Below are 23,737 nucleotides of genomic sequence, written 5' to 3'. Positions count from 1 at the left end.
AAACAACAACTACAGAAGGCATACTTTTATCAAGAATTCTTCATAAGTTTTGGTTTTGGTTTCGATTATAGCTGAAGGAACTAAAGTTATATATAACGTTTAGGATTCGGTTTCGTTTCAAGCTGATGAACCAAAGTCATATAGATATCTTTTTTATTTTGGAAATCGCAATTTTATAATATATAAAAATCGATAGAACATTAACTCTATAATAATATATAAAAATCGATAGAACATTAACTCTATAATAATATATAAAAATCGATAGAACATTAACTCTATAATAATATATAAAAATCGATAGAACATTAACTCTATAATAATATATAAAAATCGATAGAACATTAACTCTATAATAATATATAAAAATCGATAGAACATTAACTCTATAATAATATATAAAAATCGATAGAACATTAACTCTATAATAATATATAAAAATCGATAGAACATTAACTCTATAATAATATATAAAAATCGATAGAACATTAACTCTATAATAATATATAAAAATCGATAGAACATTAACTCTATAATAATATATAAAAATCGATAGAACATTAACTCTATAATAATATATAAAAATCGATAGAACATTAACTTTATAATATATAAAAATCGATAGAATATTAACTCTATAATAATATACATGAAATCTGCAAGAATTAAAGTATCATGTTTAAGCATACTTTACGACCGGGCTACACCAGGCGTCCCTGTTAACTTAGATAAATACTTTCGTAGTTTTAGTAAAAGAGCTACAATAATATCAAAGCATCCCCATTTATGCTGAACATCTATAGAATAGCAACGTCAATATATTACATATGAAGGAGTCCCCTGTGTAATTTCCAGAGGTCCTGCCAGTAGTGTATGAATACAAATGTAGCCATGGCTACAAAAAGGACACTTGGACAAGAAACTAAATTGCAAACAGCCACACAAAATAATTTGATCAAAAACAACTACATAAAAACCAAGGTAGATCCATCCATCCAGCGCGGCCACAGCCGAGATTGAACTCACTACACAAGTTTGTAGTGTAATTCAAATTTTGTCGGTAGCTGAATACTTGATGCTTCGCCAGAACTATCAAGGGTATTTTTATCATGACGCCATCACTAGATGGGGTGCCTACCACAGCTAAAGAGAGTCCCATCTACCCTCGAGAGAAGGATAGACCGTGCCAGTTTCTCAACCTGGTATTTTACCTTGCGATATATACAGCGCCTCACCTTCCAAAATGGTCACCCATCTGGTACTGGCCAGGCTCAACCTGGCGAGAACTGGTGTGTCAACGGGATTATGCCATATATGAGGTAGATAAAGGCTAGAAAACAGCAAATGTAGACTCTGTGGACAAAGAAACGAAATGATAAACCAGATCATAATTGAATGCAGCAAACTGACCTAAAATGAACATACAAAATATGCCCAATTGGGTCAGGAAAATAGTCCATTAGTAAAAGTGCAAATGATAGTATTTTGAACATACACACAAATGGTACAGGCACAAATTAAAGACAGTATTGGAAAATGAAAAGCCCCTAATCCTCTGACACATAGAACTACAAATGGATATACTAATCTTTGCCGAGTGTGATAAAAGTTGGTAAGTAAAAAAAAGCTGCCAAGTTATAGATTTTAGTGTCCCAAACGTTTGCAGCATAAAGATCAGCAACACAGAAAAAGTAACTCAATGCAGAGAATTGAATATGATACACAATAAAAACGACAATATCAATTATTATAAGATCACTAATGAACATTACTAATATTAAACGTAATTCGATTTTTCAATTAAAAATCTCTTTACATGCCAAGCATTAAATTATTAAAGTTATTTAGAACATTAATATCGCTCGTATTACTCTTTTTGGTCAGACTATTGTTCTCATCTCGAGTGTTATTTGTGGAACGTTTCAGTTGATGTAGCCTTCAACCTTCGTCAGGCATGTTGATCACCATATTGGAAAAGAAAGATCGAAAGTTACATCAACCAAAACGTTGCAAAAATAACACTCAAGATGAGAACAATAGTCTAATCACACCAATACAAACAATCACCCTCATCTGAAAAATTCAGAACTGTATTGATATCGCTCGCCCAACCAGATTTCCAGACAAGGATTCATCTAGTCTGGTTGAGTATCCAGCTTAGTGTTGTTACTTGAGATAACATTACTAAGGGAGGTACAAGATCTACAATATGAATGAGTTTATACTTATGTCAAAGAATCTTATTTAGGCTTTGAATAATATGCCGTTTTGGTTATTTGGTCAAGTTTTACTTGTAGGCTAAAGCACCCTTATGTCGGGTTTTATTAAGCAACTCTTGTACAGAGATAGACTGTACCGTATTATTATTATATCTTGTACCGAACAGACTCAAGAATGTTGTCTGAACAAAACAAAAAACTATGAGAAACTGAAATCAAAGGAAGTATTGACATTATTACTGTCGCTAAAATCTATATATCTATAAAAGTGAAAATATGTGTGTGTGAGGACACTTCTCAACGAACTTAAAACAGACTTAAAATTTGGTAGATAGAGTATTCAAACATGTGGAAAACTTTTAATCAGTTTTCATCCATAAAAAAGGGCTGCTAAGGCGTTAAAATTGAAAAATTAGTACATGGGAAGTCGGTGATCAGATTTTTATCTGTTTTCAACAGTTTCGCGACTGCGCATGTACGGTCGTGAAACGTGACAGCTTCCTTATGTTAAATATAAATTGGTTTGAAAACACTTTTTTTAAATCATGTCAAGCTAGTCTAATGGTTATCGTGCTTGACTGTCTTTAGGTTTAGGTTTTGATTTCAGTATTTTTTTTTTTACTACAAGAAGTGAACAGTTTAGTAAAAACATAATACTCGCATGCACATGTCTCAGTTTCTTTCCGTTTTTTTTTTTTATTTCATTTTTTTTTTTAACAAATTTAACCTTACGTTTTATAACTACAGTATTTCTGTTTATAATAAATAGGAATTCTGCATTAATTTAAATATAATGTTTATGCATATTTTATGAACTGGCAATGCCGGGCGGCCTGCTAGTATTTCTATATTTTTTAATACTATTGATGGGGAACCAGGTTTTTAGAGTATATGATTTTTTTTTAAATATTTGTTCAAATTTTAGAAAGAGGTTTCAATATTTTATGTAAGTTTAGTATAGAATGACCTCTTCACTCCAATTTATTTTCCAACTAGTCAAGCCAAGCTGAATTTCGAATACTCTATCAAAGAATCCTGATTAAATCATTTAAGTACGAAATTAAATTCGCCAGAATGCATTTCATTTTTCTTTTTGTAAACAAGTCAGTTATTTTAATCTTTTGTAACTATTTGAAAATAAAAAAGAACGAATTACTTTGTGAGATTTCAAAGTTTGAAAGTATTTAAACTGTTGAATATAAATTGGTTTAGGGCTTTGAAATTCTTAGCAAACTCTCATTTAATTAAAAGATTAAACAGTTTGGAAGTTATTTTCATCCAGTAAATTTAGAAGAGATTAAAATAGCATTGCCTTGACGAAATTAGCTATAGTTTTATAATTATTTGGTTGAACTACTGATTTAATAAGCAGGCGATACAGTAATAATTTTAAAAAATAACATGCAAAAATCTTATTTAAGAAAATGATAATTTGGTAAAAAAAAAAAAAAAAAAAGAAAAAAACATGCTCAAAACGAAAATAAAAGAAAAAAAAACGTGACTGAAATGAAAATAAAAAATCTCCCGAGCAACGTCGGGTAGGCATTGCTAGTTTGATGTAAAGAAGCAGATGATCAGAGGAAGTGCATTATGGGTAATTTCTATGGTGTGTGAAGTGAGGCTTGCAAAAAAAAAAAAAAGAGAAAAAAGATATTTTCTTTGTTCCAATACTTTTGGCTGCTACTATAGACGTAAAGCCGTTTTAACATGACTGCAGCAGTGCAGCAGTTACAGTAGCACAATCAGCAGCAGACATGCGTCCCAGCAAGGATTAGATTTTTTTTTTATTGGTTCAGGAAAATATTCCAAGGCATTTCTAAAAATGAGACAGGATATATTTTGTATCTTTATAATAAAAAAAATAAACACTGTAGAAATATTTGTAGAAAAATAGAAAAAGGAGAAAAAACAAAATTATCAAATAAAAATATTTTTTATTAGTAAACAAGAAAAATTTTCAAAAAAGCTATTTTAACTTAAATGAATTCATAAAACCCAGTGTTTGAGTTGCATTGGTTTGATGACAGTAGCAGAAGTCAGAACAAAAAAAAAATGATTGAACATAATATATTATTGTTTTTGCTAATAAATAATTAATTTGTTTAAATTTATAAAACAAATAAAAAATAAACTTACAAAGTGGAAAATTAGATTGCTTTTTAAAATAAGGCTAATTTACAAAAAAAAAAAAGGTATTTATCTTTTAGAAATGATTTGAGTCCGAAAATTAGCACATAAATAATGGTAAACTTATAAATAAACGAAATTTAAGAAAAATTTATAAAATGTATTTTTTTAAATTTTAATAAAAAATATTTGATGACGTCTTTTCTTTGCTTTTAAAATAATATTTATTGTATTTATGTGTTTTTTTTTTTGTTTTGTTTTTTATGTGGATGGAAAATATCATTAATAAGAATATATTATTTACATGTTTTACTGCTGTAAAAAGATGACCTTGTGTCAGTCTAAGAAAATTTTCAACTATTTTTTATTAATAGTTCACAGTATCATTTTTAATTAATTTGTTTATCATTTATTTATTTATTTATTTATTGCACTTACCAGGAGTTCTCACAAAGGTCATCATCAGAGATTACTCACTGACAATAACTGGTGGTGTACCCTGAAGTCTGGATGACAACAAGTCTCCCCAAATTTTCAGTACTTTCCACCTCTTTCGATAATCTTTGCAAATGAATTTGCATTATGGCAACAGCCATTTACCATTGACTTTTCGCTGGCTTCCAGTGGAATTTGGGTTGCACCAAGCTTTCCCAAAGTCCCAGACCATTTTATACTCATCCAGTGGAGGTCTGGTTAGTGGTTTCTCTTCTTGATCTTTCCATTCTCCTTGACTCTTCACAGCTATTTGGTGTGGCACCAGTCTATGTTGACACTATATGGAGGTGAGGAAATATAGTTAATTTACAATTTTGCAGTTTCAGTTTTCTTGGCTCTATATAGAATTTTGCTCTTTTTTGTTTTATTTCTGTTGCAGTTTTTATGTGTTAGTTTTTATATGTTAGTTTTTATGTGTTAGTTTTTATGTGTTCGTTTTTATGTGTTAGTTTTTATGTGTTGGATTTTATGTGTTAGTTTTTATGTGTTGGTTTTTATGTGTTAGTTTTTATATGTTAGTTTTTATATGTTAGTTTTTATGTGTTAGTTATATTGTGTTAATTTTTGTGTGTTGGATTTTATGTGTTGGATTTTATGTGTTAGTTTTTATGTGTTGGATTTTATGTGTTGGTTTTTATGTGTTGGTTTTATGTGTTATTTTCATGTGTTGGGTTTATGTATTAGTTTTTATGTGGTCGCTTAGAATTTGCAGCTTATGTGAGTTAGTTTCCACATCCATGTGTTTTCCTTAAAATTTCAGCTGTTTTCAAAATTATCGTCTGTTGTACAGTCCCAGTCTTCCCCTTGATTCCGATTTCTCCTAATCTTTTATCCATATTATTTAAGACTGTTCCTAATTCTACAATTTTTGGTATTCATTTTTTTTATGTTCCATATTCCTTTTACTTCCGCAGATTTGTTTTTTTTTTTTTTTTTTTGTCTCTTTGATCTTCACCCTGTGATCTGGTGGGATGGCAAAATCTACAATTTGACAGTTTCTTTCTATCTTTAAAATTATTATGACATCCGGTTTCCTGGCTTAAATGAGTTTATCTGCTTGTATCTCTATGTCCCAAAGGATTTTGTGGTTTTTATTTTCTAGTAATGTCTTCGATTTGTGCTCGTACTATTTGCGTGCATGTTTGAAATGAAGTCATTTGCAGAGTACTGCCTCCCCCACACAGTCGTCCCTGCCTTTACATTCTTTCTGAACTATTTTGCTGCATTCACTTGTTATGTGGTTTACCATTTCATCTATTTGTCCACAGAGTCTACATTTACTGTTTTCCTGGGTTTTATCTATTTTAGCTTTTAATGTAGTTAGTTCTAATCACGTTGTTCTGTACAGCTGTCAGTAGAGATTTTGTTTCTCTGTTCATGTGTCCTTTTCTTAGCCATGTGCATATAGTTTCATGACTCTTTTCTTGTCATCCATGTGTATCGTTCATGTACTTGTTTCTCTTCCCACTTTTTTATTGCCTTTTTGTTTATCATCTCATGTATTCTTTTTTCTTGATGGTGTCTCTCGCTGCGATGATCCATTGCTTGTGTTTAACGTTAAGTCCTTTTCGTCTAACTTCTACACAGTCTCGCACACTTATCAGTCCTCTTCTCCTTAGATACTTTTTCATATAGTTGGTCAGTCTCATTTTTCTGGTGTAGTGTACTATGCATTGTCATTAGTTTCTTTATCTTGAAGAAGAAAAAGAAAATCACACATTTTTCTAATAATGACTGTTTTAAATTATTTATCAATCTTTATTTATGTAGAAACTGTTTGTTGTTTTAATTTATTACGAAATTTTCATTTATTACGAAACTTTTGTTCCATACATGCAAAAATAAAATGTTTGTTTAAAAAAAAAAAAACATTTAATTCAATAAATGTTCCACTAATTAATGCTTTCTTACATGTTACTATAACTGCTTTTATTTTCCAAAAATATTCGCGAAAGTTGTGATTGTCTCCCCTTGTCTTGAATCAAACTCTTCCAAAAATGAAACCAAATAAAGAGAATACAGAGGAAGAAATATGTAGCCGGTTTTTATAACCTTAAAGAAGCGTGCAGCCATTTTGCAGTATAGACAACAAAATGAAACTGTGGGCAAAAAACAAAAATATAACAATAGCAAATAAATGTTACTGAAGGCAAGATAAGTTATTATTCTACCTATCTGGATACAGTGTGTGTGTGTGTGTGTGTGTGTGTGTGTGTGTGTGTGTGTGTGTGTGTGTGTGTGTGTGTGTGTGTGTGTGTGTGTGTGTGTGTGTGTGTGTGTGTGTGTGTGTGTGTGTGTGTGTGTGTGTGTGTGTGTGTGTGTGTGTGTGTGTGTGTGTGTGTGTGTGTGTGTGTGTGTGTGTGTGTGTGTGTGTGTGTGTGTGTGTGTGTGTGTGTGTGTGTGTGTGTGTGTGTGTGTGTGTGTGTGTGTGTGTGTGTGTGTGTGTGTGTGTGTGTGTGTGTGTGTGTGTGTGTGTGTGTGTGTGTGTGTGTGTGTGTGTGTGTGTGTGTGTGTGTGTGTGTGTGTGTGTGTGTGTGTGTGTGATTCATTTTAAAACATTTATTACATCTGAAACACAAGTAGTGCCAAGTCTTCAGTACGAACAAAAGAAAAAAGGGCTGACATTAGATGATCATTAGGGGAGTCCCGATAATCGTTCAAAAAATCGAAAATTAAACAAAATACTAGTAGAAACCTGCTCAATAAATGTCACCAATCATGCGAAAATGTAATGTTCTATCAGTATTTTGTTTATTTTTATTTAGTTCGTTATTTACTAGCGGGACCTGTGGAAATTCCACAGTTGACTCATTCATATGTAATATATTGATGTTGGAATTCTATAGATGTTCAGTGTAAATGGAGACGCTCTGATATTATTGTAGCTTTTTTGTTAAAACTGCAAAAGTATTTATCTAACCTAGCAGGGACGCCCGGCATAGCCCGGTTCTAAAGTATGCTTAAATATGATATTTTAACTCTTGCAGATTTCATACATATTATTATAGAGTTAATGTTCTATCGATTTTTATATATTATAAAGTTTTGATTTCAGAAATAAAAAATATATCTATATGACTTGGGTTCATCAGCTTGAATCGAAAGTGGATCCCAAACTTATATAACTTTAGTTCCTTCAGCTATAATCGAAACCAAAACCAAGACGTATGAAGAATTCTTGGTAAAATTATTTTTAAAAAATTAAATGACTTAAGTGCCATCAGCTATAATCGAAACCGAAACCATAAACTTATGAAGAATTCTTGGTAAAATTATTTATTTCAAGAAATGGAAGTCCATAACAATTAAACGATGTAAGCGCGACACACACGCTATCCTATTAATATAGAGATTTTTTTTTTTTTTGAGTTGTTAATAAAACTTTCCAGATGACCATCTCATATCGGCCATTTTTTCATTCTAACTTACGACTCGGTACTGCTTGTGTTTGAAACTAAAATAAGTTAAAATAAAAACATATCCAGATAGGTAGAAAAGTATCTTATCTTGTCTTTGGTAACATTTATTTGTTATATATATGTTCTTATGCCAAGGTAACATTTAATGGATGGGTTTCTACCACCATTTTGTCCTATTTCTTATTTTTGTGAAGTCTTCAAAGACATTGCGGCCATTTTTTCTTGTTCTCCAATAGCGCTTAATGTTACTTGTTTTTCAAACAGGATAAACATTTAACATTAAATAAAAACACTAAAAACTTATTCAGTTAGGCAGAAAAGTAACTTATCTTGTCTTTGATAACATATTTCTTTTTTTTTTACATGGAGTTCACCACTTATCAAGGCCCAAGGGCCACTCAAGGATAAGGTTTATTGTGTGTACAGTAATCAATGGGATAGTGTAGTTAGTATTGGAGAATTGATAAAGTGTCATTACTTAAAGGGGCGGTTCATCAGGAATTTGTTTGTGTTGGACTTGAAGACATCTAGGTTGAAGTCGGCAAGAAAACAGGCAAGCGGAACAGAGTTCCACAGGCGTGCAGTTCTAAGAAAGAAGCTTTGTTCATGGAATCTACGTTTTGATTTAGGCACAGATAAGGAGTGGGGGAAATTATTGACGGTGGTTTCAGCTAGTCGGGTGTTTTTCGTGAAAGATTGGTGAGGGGGGTACCAGAAATTGGAGCTCAGACGAGCACTTGCCATGGAAATAACGATAAAACAAAGATAGGCTCGCTACGTCTCTTTTGTGGGAAAGAGGTTGCAGGGAAGAGAAAAGAGCATCACCAACCGAGCCACAAAGTTTATTTTATACTTTGTCAAGGCAGGATAGGCTGTTTTTAGCAGCTCCTGCCCAGATGTGGCAGCAGTACTCCATCCTTGGATGTACTTGGCTTTTATATAGATAGAGAATTGCATTATTAGTGAGATATTTTCTGGAGCGGTAGAAGGATCCCACCATTTTCCCAGCGACCTTGGCCACAGACTTGATGTATGTGTTCCATTTCAGATCAGGAGTAAAGGTCAAACCCAGAAGCTTATCAAAACATGCCCCCCCCCCCATAGAGGAGAGCCATCCATTTCAATTGATGCCAGATGGGGATCAGAGCGTATATTTGTTATATATTTGATTTTTGGCAACTTTTTCGTACCTCTGTGGATTGTAATTCAAACCCAACTTATCTTACCTTTGGTAACATTTATTTATTATTTGTTTTTTGTAAACACTTTTTCGTTTTGTTGTCCATTATTGCAAAATGGCCAAGCGTTTTCTTTTTCAATGTAAATTATTCTAAATCATCAACGGTCGACTAAAGCCTTTCAATTGTGTTATAAGCAATTTAATGAGATAACAATTAATTGAATAACGATTAACGCACACACAAGACGATAACGCTGATTTCAAATCTCGAAACCTAATTAGATACGATGAAAAAGAAAAGGGAGACATTTTAAATTTGACGTAATGAAATAATTTGGATGATAATGAAGACGGCTGATAAGAATCGTGTAAAAAAAAAAAATCAAATAAAAAAATTGAAACAGAAACCAAAACGATAATCGCAAATAATAAAGTTAAGTTGTTTTAATAACATTTCGGAAAGATGGCGTTAATGGAAAATAAAGAAGTCTAGTAAAATATTAGAGATTAATACGATGATAGACGGAAAACGCTAATAATCAAGAAAATAATTAATGAACGCAAATTAAATAAAATTGTTGGAGGAACAACAAGGATAAAAACATCAGATTGAAAGGATCAACGCATCCCGGAAATCATTATTTTTTTATGTTGTTTGCCTTTTTTTCTTTTTTTTTTTTTTTTTTTAAATAAGTTGGTTCAATTGTAGAATAGAGATTCTGGAAATTTTCGCGTCGATTTCATTTCGTTTTAAAGCAACTTTTCGGGTCAAATTATGTCCGACCCTCAAAGTCAACAGAAATTAGACCATTCCTGGGTGCCCGGAAAACTCGTCCCGGGAAAACTCGTCCCGGAAAACTCGTCCCGGGAAAACTCGTCTCGGAAAAACTCGTCTCTGGAAAACTCGTTTCCAGAAAACTCGACCCCGGAAAACTCGACCCCGGAAAACTCGTCCCCTTTCGCTAGGTAGGAAAACTGGTCCCTTATTGAATAAATATCGATTGAAAACACATTTTATGATCGTTCTTAAAGGAGATATTGTTTTTTAAAATAGACTATAGCCCCCATAATATTTTTTAAAAAAGTATTTTTACTTGTTTAATTTTTTTTTTTTTTTTAAATAAAATCGATTTTCTAAGTGTCCGTTTTCTACCTAACTGGCTAAGTTCTTAGTGGTTTCACTTCTTTTAAAGCGTTTATTATGTTCATAAACGAGACCGCATTTTTTTTATATTAATATAAAAAGAATTTACTTATTTACTGTTGTTTATAAAAGGGTAAAATCGATTTTTCTGCCTCGCCGACTATGTTGTTTAATTTATTTGGAATCGTTTATTCGGCAAAGAAAAAAAACACAGAAAACAAACAAAAAACATGTCGAGTGTTACGTGAGAACGAGAAATAATGTCCGGTATATCACATCTTAGGGGTCTTGGTAATCGCTAAAAAATAGAAAATTAAAGAAATCACTGTACCACTGTAAATGTATGCAAATCTCTTGTAGCTCCATTAAGGTTGCAATGGCAATGTTACATATTCGGGCCCTATACAGTGGGTAGAGATTAGTTCAACTAGTGTGAATATTGTCGTATTCTAACTAGGGAAGGCTCTAACAAAATGTAATCTTGTATAATGAGATTTGCTGAAAAAAAAAATGCTCTTAGAAGCATCTTTAAGAAACTAGCAGGCCACCTGGCATTGCCCGATCATAAAATACATATTTTGATTAATGCAGATTTCGTATTTATTATATTTTATTGGACCCAACACATAGTAATGATTTAAGTTAAAAAAAAAAAAGACTTGTGCGCACTACTGAGAATCGAAACCAAAACGTTTAGCTTACGATTTACTTTTTCCTTTGACGTTAATGCCTGAGCTATGAAGACATGTTTGCTGCAAGGCAAAAAATTAAAACATGAACCAATAGCTATTACCTTATGCATGCATATTTACCAGGGAAATTCCAATTTTTTAATTTTCACTCTTTTTCACCAATTTTCCCCGGCTAAAACCGAAATATAAAGTTTCGCATATGTTTGAATACCTTATATACTAAGTTTAATGTCTGCACACCAAAAACTGACAGAGGAGTTTGGTAGGCAAAATGTTTTAAACAAAACTTTTCAAATATATTTATACACATACATAAATATATATATATATATATATAATGAGTTTTGTGTTTACTATAACCTTTTTACATAAATATTACGCAAGTATAAATCATGTAGAATATCTGCACGAATAAAATTACACGTAATAGTTAACTAAAGATGATCATCCCATAAGAAAACCGAAAAAAAACTATTAGGGAATTAATTCAAATGAATGTCTGAAAGTCTGAGTTCATAATTAATGGATACTCAAATTTAACAGCTAAATTTGACCCCCAAGATCGCCATGGGCATGGAATATGTGCCTACATTAAGGATGGCTTCCCGTGTGGCAGGGATATCTCTAGAGAAGATCCTAATTTACCCTATATGTGCTTCAGGGTTGCACTTGCTAACACCACTGCATTTATATTTGCCCTCTAAGGTATGGCATAAGGGTCTACTTCACAAGATTTCCAGCTACGGTATAACTGAAAATGTTTTCTCAATCATTAAATCATTTCTCTCCGATAGGCTCATAAGAGTAGTGGTAGATGGACAAAAATTGGAGGCCTGCAATATAAATGCTGGAGTCCCTCAGGGGTCAATCCTGGGCCCAACTCCCTTCCTGATCTACATCAATGACCTCCCTAAACACATACTTAAATCATTCGTTTACATCTATGCTGATGACACGACCATCTATGGCAACACATCAAAGGCTGTAAATGACAAAGCTCTCTCTGATTCTCTCTCCTCTGATCTCAAGCGCGTGGTTCAGTGGGGGAAGATGTGGCTGGTTACCTTTAATGCATCCAAAACCAAACTCCTATCCTAACATCATCAACGCTCTGATCCCCAGCTGGCATCAATTGTGATGGATGGCTCTCGTCTGGGTGAGGCCCCGTGTTTTGACAAGCTTCTGGGTTTGACCTTTACTCCTGATCTGAAATGGAACACGTACATGAAGTCTGTTGCCAAGGTCGCTGGAAAGATGGTGGGATCCTTCTACCGCTACAGAAGATATCTCACTACTGATGCAATTCTCTATCTATATAAAAGCCAAGTACGTCCAAGAATGGAATACTGTTACCATATCAGGGCAGGAGCTGCTAAAAACAGCCTATCCTACCTTGACAGAGTACAAAATAGACTTTGTGGCTTAGTGGGGGATGCCCTTTTCTCTACCCTGCAACCTCTCTTCCACAGAAGAGATGTTGCGAGCCTGTCCTTGTTTTATCGTTATTTCCATGGTAGATGCTCGTCTGAACTCCAATCTCTGGTCCCCCCTCGCCAATCTTTCATGAAAAACACCTGTCTAGCTGAATCCACTGTGAAAAATTTCCCCCACTCTATATCTGTGCCTAAATCAAAACGCGGATTCCATGAACAAAGCTTCTTTCTTAGAACTGCACACCTATGGAACTCTGTTCCGTCTGCCTGCTTCCCTCCGGACTACAACTTGGATGTCTCCAAGTCCAATGTTAACAAATTCCTAATGAACCGCCCCCTTAAGTAAACACTTCAGCAAATCTCCTCACTAACGTAATGTACTTGCAATAACCCTTATCCCTGAGTGGCTTCCGGGCTTTGATAAGTGGTGATCACTGTGTAAAAAAAAAAACAAAAAAAATATGCAAATGAGCTAGATATTTTGCTGATGAATGCATTTCCACGACCCATATATAACAAAGTTGTATTTTCTTTTAAAATAAATAGAAAAAAAAGGGTTTTTAATATGAATACAAACAAAAAAAAAAATTATAGGAGTATACACTCGTGAGCAAAAAAGAAAAATGGGCCAAAAAAATGTTATACATTTTATTGCACTTTGAACAAAGAACAATTGAACAAGGAAACTTAAACGAGACTAATAACACAGAACAAGACATTTACTTTAATAAATGCTTAGGATGGAATCGCATTCCCTTTTGATTACTTTAAAAGATCAATCCTTTTAGACATGCTCTCAACCAAAGTGGAACACTGCGAAGAGGAGATGCTATTCCACTCGCTTTGCACAGCTTCTGACAGTTTGTCATTATTTGAAAAAGTTTTTCCATCCAATGCACGAGATATTATTTTTGTTCTTTTTTTTTATTACATTTTCACCCCAAACAAGGCACATTGCCACTTTGGTGTAGGGGGATACTATCGGGGACATAAGCATCGGAGGTACTGTGTAGGAAGTTGGGCAGCAAGATGTCGGTTCACGTTGCACTTGAACATCTGCATGTCAGTGCAGTCGAGGAAGCAGGGAGCTGGAAGGGAATTCCAAAGTTTAGCTGTTCTAAGGAAGAAACTACTGGAGTAGAAGGCTCTCTTGCATCTAGGGATCTCAACTGTGAAGGGGTGGGATTTAGCTGATTGTCGGGTTTGTTGGGAGTATTTACGTCATGGGGGCACAAGTGCTTGCAAATCATCAGAGCATTCTCCGTTAAAGTACTTGTAGAACAGGCAGAGGGATGCAGCATTTCATCGATGGGACAGAGGCTGAAGTTTAGCTGACAGTTCAGGACCTATCAGATTGGCGACTCTCTTTTGAACCTTGTCTAGGAGCGAGAGACTAGTGGCAGATGCATCAGCCCAAATATGACAACAATACTCCATACATGGGCGAATGGTGGCTTTATAGAGGTACAGGATACTTTCGGGCGTTAGTAGCTTCTAGCACGGTAGAGAGAGCCCATCTTTCTTGCAGCGGCCCTGGCAAAGTTCTCAATGTAATTGTTCCAACTCATGTTTCCTGTGAATGTTAGGCCAAGGAGTTTAAAAGATGTACTTTCAGATAAAGAGTCATTGGCCATTGCTATTGGCGGTAGGGAAGTTTTCTTGTAATTATTGAAGGAAACAAGTTTAGTCTTGGTGGCATTGAATGTGACCATCCATTTTTGTCCCCATTCCACTACGGATCGGAGGTCATCCACTAGTGTTTTTGCTATTTCTTTAGATATGTGTTCATTTGTTTTCCTGTTGTGCCTGTTATAGAGCGTGGTGTCGTCAGCAAAATGACCCATCTTACAGACAATTTTGTCAGGGAGATCATTTATGAATATTAAGAATAGCAGAGGTCCAAGGATAGACCCCTGAGGCACTCCCACATTTATATCATATTGTTTAGCTGTACGACCGTCAAGAACAACCTGGATTTTTCTCTTATCTAAGAAGGATCTAATTATGTTATGTATTATTCCAGTGATACCGTATGATCTGATTTTCTTGAGAAGACCCTCATGCCATACCCTGTCAAAAGCCTTAGAGATATCTAGAGCTACCGTTCTACCCTCCCCTGCTCTGTCCAGTGAATGGTATATACGTTCTGAGATTACAGTTAGGACGTCTGCTGTGGAACGGGCTTGCCTAAATCCATATTGTTGGTCACTCAGAAGTTTAGCATCTGTAAGGTGATGGACTAGAGCATGGTTAATTATGGGCTCAAATATTTTGGTGAAAAGTGGGAGGGGGTGATAATTTACTGGGTCAGTTCTTTCGCAACAATTCTTGAAAACTGGCACTACAGAAGCAGTTTTCTAGCAGGCAGGAAAGCAAGATTCATTAAGGCATTTGTTGTAAAGTTTGGAGAGAACTGGAGCTACTTTGGCTGAGTACTTTTTTAATAGCACAGCTGAGATGAGATCAGGTCCACATGCTTTTGCAGTGTCAAGCTTTCTTATGATAGCATGCACCTGAGCAGGGGTGATTTTCAGATCATCTAGTGTGGCGTCTGTCTGCAAAGGAAAGTCAAGGACAGGGTGGTTAGCAGAGTCGAGTGTGGAGTTTGAGGTAAACCGTCTGGCAAACAAGTTAGCCTTCTCAATTGCTGAGCAAACAACCTCATGATTGTTGGATAGTGGGGGAATTGTCGATTTCCCATTATTAACTACACTGTTGTAGAATTTCCAGAAGTCTTGGGTTCCTAATTTCTGCTTTGATGCGTTTTTGGGTGGTTTCAGTAAATTCCCTCTTAGCTGTTGCTATTTCTTTCTTACAGTTATTTCTGTCTTCTATGTACTTCTGTCTGTTTGAATTGGACTTATGTTGGTTAAATTTGCGGTACGCATGTTGCCTTTGCACTATGGCAGCTGCACAAGTTGAAGTGAACCAGTGGGGAGAGTGGGGTTTGCTATAGAATTTGTGTGTGGGAACATGTGCTTCAATTGCCGCTTTGAATCATTCAGTGGTCTCATTTGTGCAATGTTTTGCAGGAAGTGGAAAGATATTTTGCCATGGAGCGTCCCTGATGAGGTCCATGATGGCTTCCCAGTCAGTCTTTTTATAATATCTCGTTGTTTTGAGCAGTGGCTCTTCAGTTTTGGCTCTAGAGTTTAGTGCAATTTCAACCATTACCACTGCATGATCGGCGTTCCCAAGAGGGCTGTGGGCATTCGTTACACAGTCATTGGGAACTGTGGTCAGAAACAGGTCTAGAAGAGATGCATTTTGTTCTTGCTGGTCTGGGAAACGGGTTAGAAATGTAACCACCTGTGATAGGGAATGAGATATAGAGAAGTTACGTGTTGTGGTACCAGCTGCGTTTGTGTGAGTAGAAAATCCAAGCCAGTTGCTGTGGTGGACATTGAAGTCACCAAATACATGCACTTGTGCGCTAGTGTCAAGGGAAAGTGCTGTATCTATGCTGTCAGAGACTTTGTTTATTAGGGCACAGTCCTGGGTCGAGGGAGAGCGGTAGAGAAAATAAAAGTAGCTAATGTTATGTTGCATGTTAAGTCTAAAGCACATAAAGGCTTGATCGTCCGATTCTAGTTTAGTTTCTCTAGTCAAGGGGAGGGTGTTTCGAATGTAGACTCTAAGCCAATGGATATGTCTGTCAGAGTCCTTACGGCAGAGTGGGAGGTATCCAGGCATGTTAAAGTAGTTAGAGGGGATGGAGGAGTGTAGGTTAGTCTCATTTAGTGCTAAGATATCCGGGGTGTTTGTTAGAAATGCTTCAACATCATTTAAATTAGTTCTAAGCCCACGGATGTTCATAAATGCAAGCCTCAAGGGAAAAGGCAGGTTGGTTTTGTTTTAGTTTTGGCCTGGTTTTAGCGTAATTTTTTAATGTACTTTCATTTTTATTTTTAAGAGTTTCAGTTTAGGTAAGGGTGCTGAGCAAGTGGTTATGCAGAATACAAGACATGCAACAGGCAGATCATCAGCTGTCCCTCCATCTACTCGGGTTGTGGCCTCAGGATAGTCCACCGGGGATGAGTGCAGGGTCCCTTTCCATGTGCGACATGGCACTACAAACATATGGACCAAATATTCTCGATTGGGTTTAAATTGGGGCTTTGACCTGGCCAAAATATCACATTAATTGAATTATCAGAAAAACATTTTTTGTGACTTTAGCAGTATGTACAGGGGCATTATCATGTTGAAAAATAATGTTCTGAGATATTTCCAGCTTCTGGATACTTGGTAACAGTCCTGTTTCTAATATTCGAATGTATTCCTTTGCATTGATTGACTTCTCACATCTAATAAGTTCCCCAACTCCTGCTGCAGTAACAGTTCCTCATACCATTATCTCTCCATTCCCATGTTTAACTGTCGTTTTTATGCAACTTGGTGAAAATCTTTCTTAGGAGCATCAATAACAAGACAAAATCTTGATTCATCTGACCAGAAAACATTCCTGAACCAGTCTATATCTTTCTTGCTATAATATGAGAAAAATCTCTTTCTATCATTGATGTTTTTCTTAGATAAAAATGGCCTCTTTGCCCACCTTTTAGAAGAAAATCACATTTCTTTCATTTGTCTAGATATTGTATATCTATAAAGAGAATTTGCAGCCCCTGTTTTGAATTCTTTGCTATGGTCAACATAAGTTTTCTTTCAATCCTTCAAAAGTTAATTTAAGCCCATGGTCGTCCTTCAAAATGAATGCTCTAGGGAGACCAGATCCAGATTTCCCTTTTACTAAGCATTGGACTTCGAACCTTTGACCAATTCGCTTCACTACAGAAAGAGATGTTTTCACTTTTTCTTTTCTTAAAATATCAAAAATCTGCTTGTAAATCATTTTGGACTGCCTTAATCCTGCAATTCAGTTTTTTATATCCCCACCAAGATGCGGTCCTACCATATTTAGAATTAATTTTTCCACTTATTATTATTATATGCTATAATAATAATGATCTGTAAAATAGAAATTTTAGGCTAAAATTAACAAAAATTCATGTAAAAATATTGGAAAATCGATTTCTTCCTTCTTTCACTCTTGGCCCATTTTTTTTTTTTTTTTTTTTCTCATGAGTGTAGATTTAAAATTTTTAATAAACAGATAAAATCCCTTTGAAATCAACTTTCAATGCAAATATTATATTAAAAATGATTACATTTTTAACTTTACTTTTTTCTTATTAATTTTGGATGAAAAAATATTCTTCGTCTGAAAACGTGTCAGCATGGACTAGCAATAAACAGAAATATATTCAGTTGACCCAGTAAGTTAAGTGGTAGGGGTAAAGAGTCAGCTCCCAAGACAAAACAAAGTGGACACAGGGATCAAATTGTTTGATGGAAATTGTGTCACGTGATCAACAGAGTTTTTCAAGCAGTTTTTGTGGCAAGGAGCAGCAGATCACATGTACTCACAATGCAAGGGGTCTAAATGAATCTTCTTACAAATTCGTTTATCGAATAATTTTAATTAGGTATGAAATTTAAGAAGTTTCAAGAGAAAAAAAAGTAAAAGAACAGGCAATAGAACTCTCTCATTCTCTGGAGATGGGCCGAAATATATATATATTTCAACTTAAAAAATAAAAAAGAAAGATAAATTGAATCATATTTTTTCCTTCTTTTAATAATATTTTGCATTTTTAACGTGTTCTAAAAACAGTTTCATCTGCTTAGTCAATGTTTTTAAATTCTTAATGAGGCTTCCAAGAGCTTTAATACCAATTTCTGTAAATTTAATTACTAAATTAAATCCATCAGAATGCATTTCTTTTTCTTGTAAACAAGTCAGTCAGTTTAATATTTTGTTAAAAGATGAAAAATAATTACTTGGAAATTTGAAAGGAATTTGGAATCCTTTAAACTATGAAAAAGTCATTTTCTATTTAAAAAGTCTTCGTAAATCTTGTGCCATTGAAAATTTCCAAAGTTATTTAAGAAAATTATAAAAACAGATTCAAACATTATCACTTCTTACCCTGCGTTAGTCCCATGGGGTGTTTTGTCACCCCAATTTTGCTTAAGTGCTTATAATTCCTAGTTGGCAACTTATTTATCCCCCTCCCCTCAGTACTCTCCTGAGGGCATAGCACAGTTGTATCTCAGTTTTCCTTGAAGGTAGACGTCATTTTGTCCTTCTGGGGTGTCCAGTAACCCCAGCTTACTAATGCAAGTATGATTTTATGATTTATATATTTTTATATTTTTTTCAATGGGAATGAAAAACTGTAGATATAAGAATATACTCTGTAATATTTAATATGGAATTAAAATGTTTTGGTATTTTCTTTATCAAAAGTTTTGATGCGATTATTATTTTATTTACAATGTATTACTCTTTCAGTCAACTATGAGCTTAGCTAATTAAATATCTTAAATTTTAGTTTTATATTTTATTTTATTGAAATCATTTTATTTTAATATCAACAAGATACAAGTGATTCAAACCGTTCAACAGGGAATGTGTAGATATACCCTGAATCAGCAGGATAACTATTTTTTTTTTTTACATGGGGATCCCCACTTATCAAGGCCTGGAAGCCACTCGGGGATAAAGATTATTTTGTGGAATAATATCGTAGTAATAGTTGGTATTGGAGATTTGATAAAATTTCTTACTTAAGGTAGGGGGGGCGATTAATTAGGAATTTGTTTATGTTGGACTTGAAGACATCCAAGTTGTAGTCAGGTGGGAAACAGGTAAACAGAAGAGAATTCCATAGGCGTGCACTTCTCAGAAAAAAGCTATGTTCATGGAATCTACGTTTTGATTTAGGCACAGATAAAGAGTGAGGGAAATTACTAACAGTGGTTTTAGCTAGACGGGTGTTTCTCATGAAGGATTGGCGAAGGAGGACCAGAGATTGGAGCTCGGACGAGCACTTGCCATGGAAATAATGATAAAACAAAGACAGGCTCGCAACGTCTCTTCTCTGGGAGAGAGGTTGCAGAGAAGAGAAGAGAGCATCCCCCACAAAGCCACAAAGTCTATTTTGTACTTTATCAAGGCAGGATAGGCTGTTTTTTGAAGCTCCAGCCCAGATGTGGCAGTAGTATTCCATCCTTGGACGTACTTGGCTTTTATATAGATAGAGAATTGTATCAGTAGTGAGATATCTTCTGTAACGGTAGAAGGATCCCACCATTTTCCCAGCGGCCCGGGCAACAGACTTGATATACGTGTTCCATTTCAGATCAGGAGTAAAGGTCAAACCCAGGAGCTTGTCAAAACATGGAGCCTCTCCAAGACGAGAGCCATCCATTTCAATTGATGCTAGATGAGGAACAGAGCGTTGATGATGTAAAGTTAGGAGCTTGGTTTTAGATGCATTAAAAGTAACCAGCCATCTCTTCCCCCACTGAACCACGCACTCAAGATCAGAAGAGAGGGAATCAGAGAGAGCTTTGTCATTGACGGCCTTTGATGTGTTGCCATAGATGGTCGTGTCATCAGCATAGATGTCAATGAATGATTTAAGTATGTGTTTTGGGAGATCATTGATGTAAATCAGGAAGAGAGTTGGGCCAAGGATGGATCCCTGAGGGACTCCAGTATTAATACTGTGGGCCTCTGATTGCTGCCCATCAACCACTACTCTTATGAACCTATCAGAGAGAAATGATTTAATTGAGAAAACATTTCCAATTATATCGTAGCTGGAAATCTTGTGAAATGGCCCTTATGCCAAACCTTATCAAAGGCCTTTGATATGTCAAGAGCAATTGCCCTAGAAAGGAAACCTTTGTCAAGAGATTCACTAATCCTATGGGATATAACTGTTAGCACATCTGCTGTAGATCTAGCAGAATGGAAACCATATTGCATGTCACTAAGGAGGTTATTTCTGCTGAGGTGGTTGACTACTTCTTTATTTAATATGGATTCCAACAACTTACTCATGACACACAGGAGACTTATTGGTGTGTACTGAGAGGGAGATGACTTATCACCTGAGTTCTTAAATAAAGGGCATACTGACGAAGTTTTCCAGGGTGTTGGAAAGCACTTCTCCTTAAGGCAATGCTTAAACAGTTTTGTAAGTATGGGGGCAAGTTCTGGTTGAAGCTTTTTCCACACTATAATTGGAATGCCGTCTGGGCCAGTTGCTTTACTGAAATCAAAGTTCTTGATTAGTTTGACAACCTCGTGCACAGATATTTGTATGTTGGATAGTGTGTTGTCTGTTATAGGAGGAAATATGGAGAGTTAATGACCTTACTTTTAAAAGATTAGTTATAGTTTTATTTGGTTCAATTTATAATTTGATGACCAAACGATACTGCAATAACTAAATTTATTATTGAAAAAACAAAACGACCCATGAGCAATGCTGGGTAAAAATAAATCAAAGATAAAAAGCCTCGCCCTCACCCCCAAAATATTCCCAGCCATAGAAACTATATGGACGAGATATTAAAATATATTAAACTAGCAGAGCTACCCGACATTGTCTAGGACCTTAAAAAACTAAATAGAAGAGGTTAAATAGTATTAAGTGTCTCCCTCCCTCCAAGAAGTGAAATTCCTATTTTATGTGAGGAGTAATAAAATAAAATTTAGGAGGCCTCCAGAACACTACTAAAAGTTTCTTCACTCTTGTAGAGAAATGACAAAAGTAAAGAAATGATAAATTAAATTCAAAGTTAGTGTCTTTCAAGCTGAAAAACTGACTCATTTCCTGACCTGTTATCACGAATTAAACACAATTTTTAAGAGGGCAAAGTTAGACGCAAGGTCGGTTTTTAATGTGGGGAAAATTTAGCTCCGCAAAAAGGGACACTCTGGATAGGAAAAAAAAAAAAAAACAATTCTCTCAGTCTAGAAGGAGTTCTCCTCCACTGAACAAGGTCAAAAAGGTGAAGTGTAGTATTAGAACAGATACTACACTTTGTTCTTAGCCAAAAGACCAAGAGCAAATTTTTTTTATCATGTATTAATACATGATAAACATTAGAAATTAGGTTTAATTCTTGATAACATTCAATAACACAAATGACCTTTTGACCTTCAACCAATGAATTTTTTTTTTTTCTAAATTTTAGAGATTATTTTTCAGGGATTATGCTAATTAAAAAACACCAACTTTGTAGCAGTTTGTTGTGTATTTCTTAAGTTTTAGCTGGACATACAAATATACAAACAACTGCACTTTATATATTAGACTAGTATGTATGTATGTATGTATGTATGTATGTAAGGATTATGTATGTTGCCCGGGTGTTTGAAGGTGTGTGTTGAGCAAAAAATGTGGTAGAAGGCAGGCAGACTTGAACCCGTACTGCGAAGGAGGAAAAGAATGTGAAAAAAAAAAAAAAAAGTGACATGTTTGCTGTTGCGCCCATCACCAAACTAGAAGTGGCGGAAGTTTAAATTAAGGCTAGTCACTCGAAAAGAGGGGATGACTTTCGAAAATATCAGCAAAGAAAGCGGGCCCCTCCATGTAGAAAAGTGTCCAGTTAAGGGTGAATGAATTAATGTTTTTAGCCAACTTTTAGATATTTATCGTCGGAAGGGACAAGATTCAAAACGATACCAATCTCGTGAAAATCCGTCACCTCTGTCGAAAGTTTTAGGCAGGCATACAAACATAATACATATATGTAAACAGACCGGTGAGATTTATATATTAGATGGCAAACCTTTGAAGTGAGTAGGCCAGTTCATATATCTTGCTAATGTAATCTCATCTACAGAAAGGAAGTCAACGTATGCATCGATAAAACATGGACTAAAACTACGGAGAACATCTTAATCAGAACTCTTCAAAAATAATCAGGTTCTTAATCATAATTCGTCCAATAAAAAAAAATAAAAATTTGTGTGATGTACATATCTGTGACCAAACAAAAATATATTACAAAAATCAAGCAAATTGATCAATAGTTTTATTTTTAAATAAGGAAATCAAATTTTATGTCATCTTGTTTGCCATTTTGAAAACAATCTTCAAAAAAAAAAAAATATAAAACAAAGGGAGATAACTCAATAATTCAACCTTGCGAGATTTATGTTGTAATGCCTATGAATTCACGTTAATTACTTAAAAACGATTTTCTTTATACAAATAAAACTACTTTATTAACTTATGTGATTTTTGGAATATAATATTTTTGTTTCGTTACTGGTTACTACCTATACAATTACATTTTCTTTTTTCTTTTTTTTTAATATAGGTGAAATTGTGGACAAGAAGGGATGGTTTTACAGATTTGTACAGATGGAAAACCAATCCCTCATAAAATAAAAAGGCAATTCTTCTAAGTTATATTTGTAATATTTTGACCAATAAAACGCATGGAAACAGCAGACACAGTAATAATAAAAAAATAAATAAAAATCAAATAAATATTAGAAACAAAACTTTACGAAACAAAACCAGCTTCAGATGGTATTCCAGAATTCCTCCTATATTAAAAAACAAAAAATACAAAAATATTCTTACGATGTACATACCCATGACAGAACGAAAAGATCATATTCCAAAAATCACAAATAGATCAAGTAGGTTTTTTTTTTTTTTTTTTTTTTTTTTAAATGATTTCAAGAGAGCAAGGGGAATTCATAGGCATTACAAGACTGGTCTCGCAAGTTTGAATTACTGTTTAGTTATTTCCGCCTTGTTTCTTCAAGATGGCAACATGAGAGAGTCCCTCTTTATTGACTCATAAAATTTTATTTTCTTTATTAAAAACGAAACTACTTTTGGAATAACCCCACCTTCAATCTTACACCCCCTCCAAAGAAACATTCTATGATGAACTTCTACGCATGCAAAACAAAAAACTTGCTTTACATTCATCAGCTTTGTGAGAACACTTTTTGCTTCCATTTTTCACCCCAAACAAGGCACAGTGCAACTTTGATGTAGGGGGATACTATCGGGGACATAAGTTGTAGGGATATATGTAGGGAGTTGAGCAGCAAGATGTCTGTTCACATTACACTTGAACTTCTGCATGACAGTATAGTTGAGAAAGCAGGAACCCAGAAGGGAGTTCCAAAGTCTAGCAGTT

Source organism: Euprymna scolopes, chromosome 21 (genome assembly GCF_053919585.1).
Source record: "Euprymna scolopes isolate OS-2025 chromosome 21, ASM5391958v1, whole genome shotgun sequence".
NCBI classification, from domain to species: Eukaryota; Metazoa; Mollusca; class Cephalopoda; order Sepiida; family Sepiolidae; genus Euprymna; species Euprymna scolopes.
Note: the sequence above shows the minus strand (reverse complement) of the source record.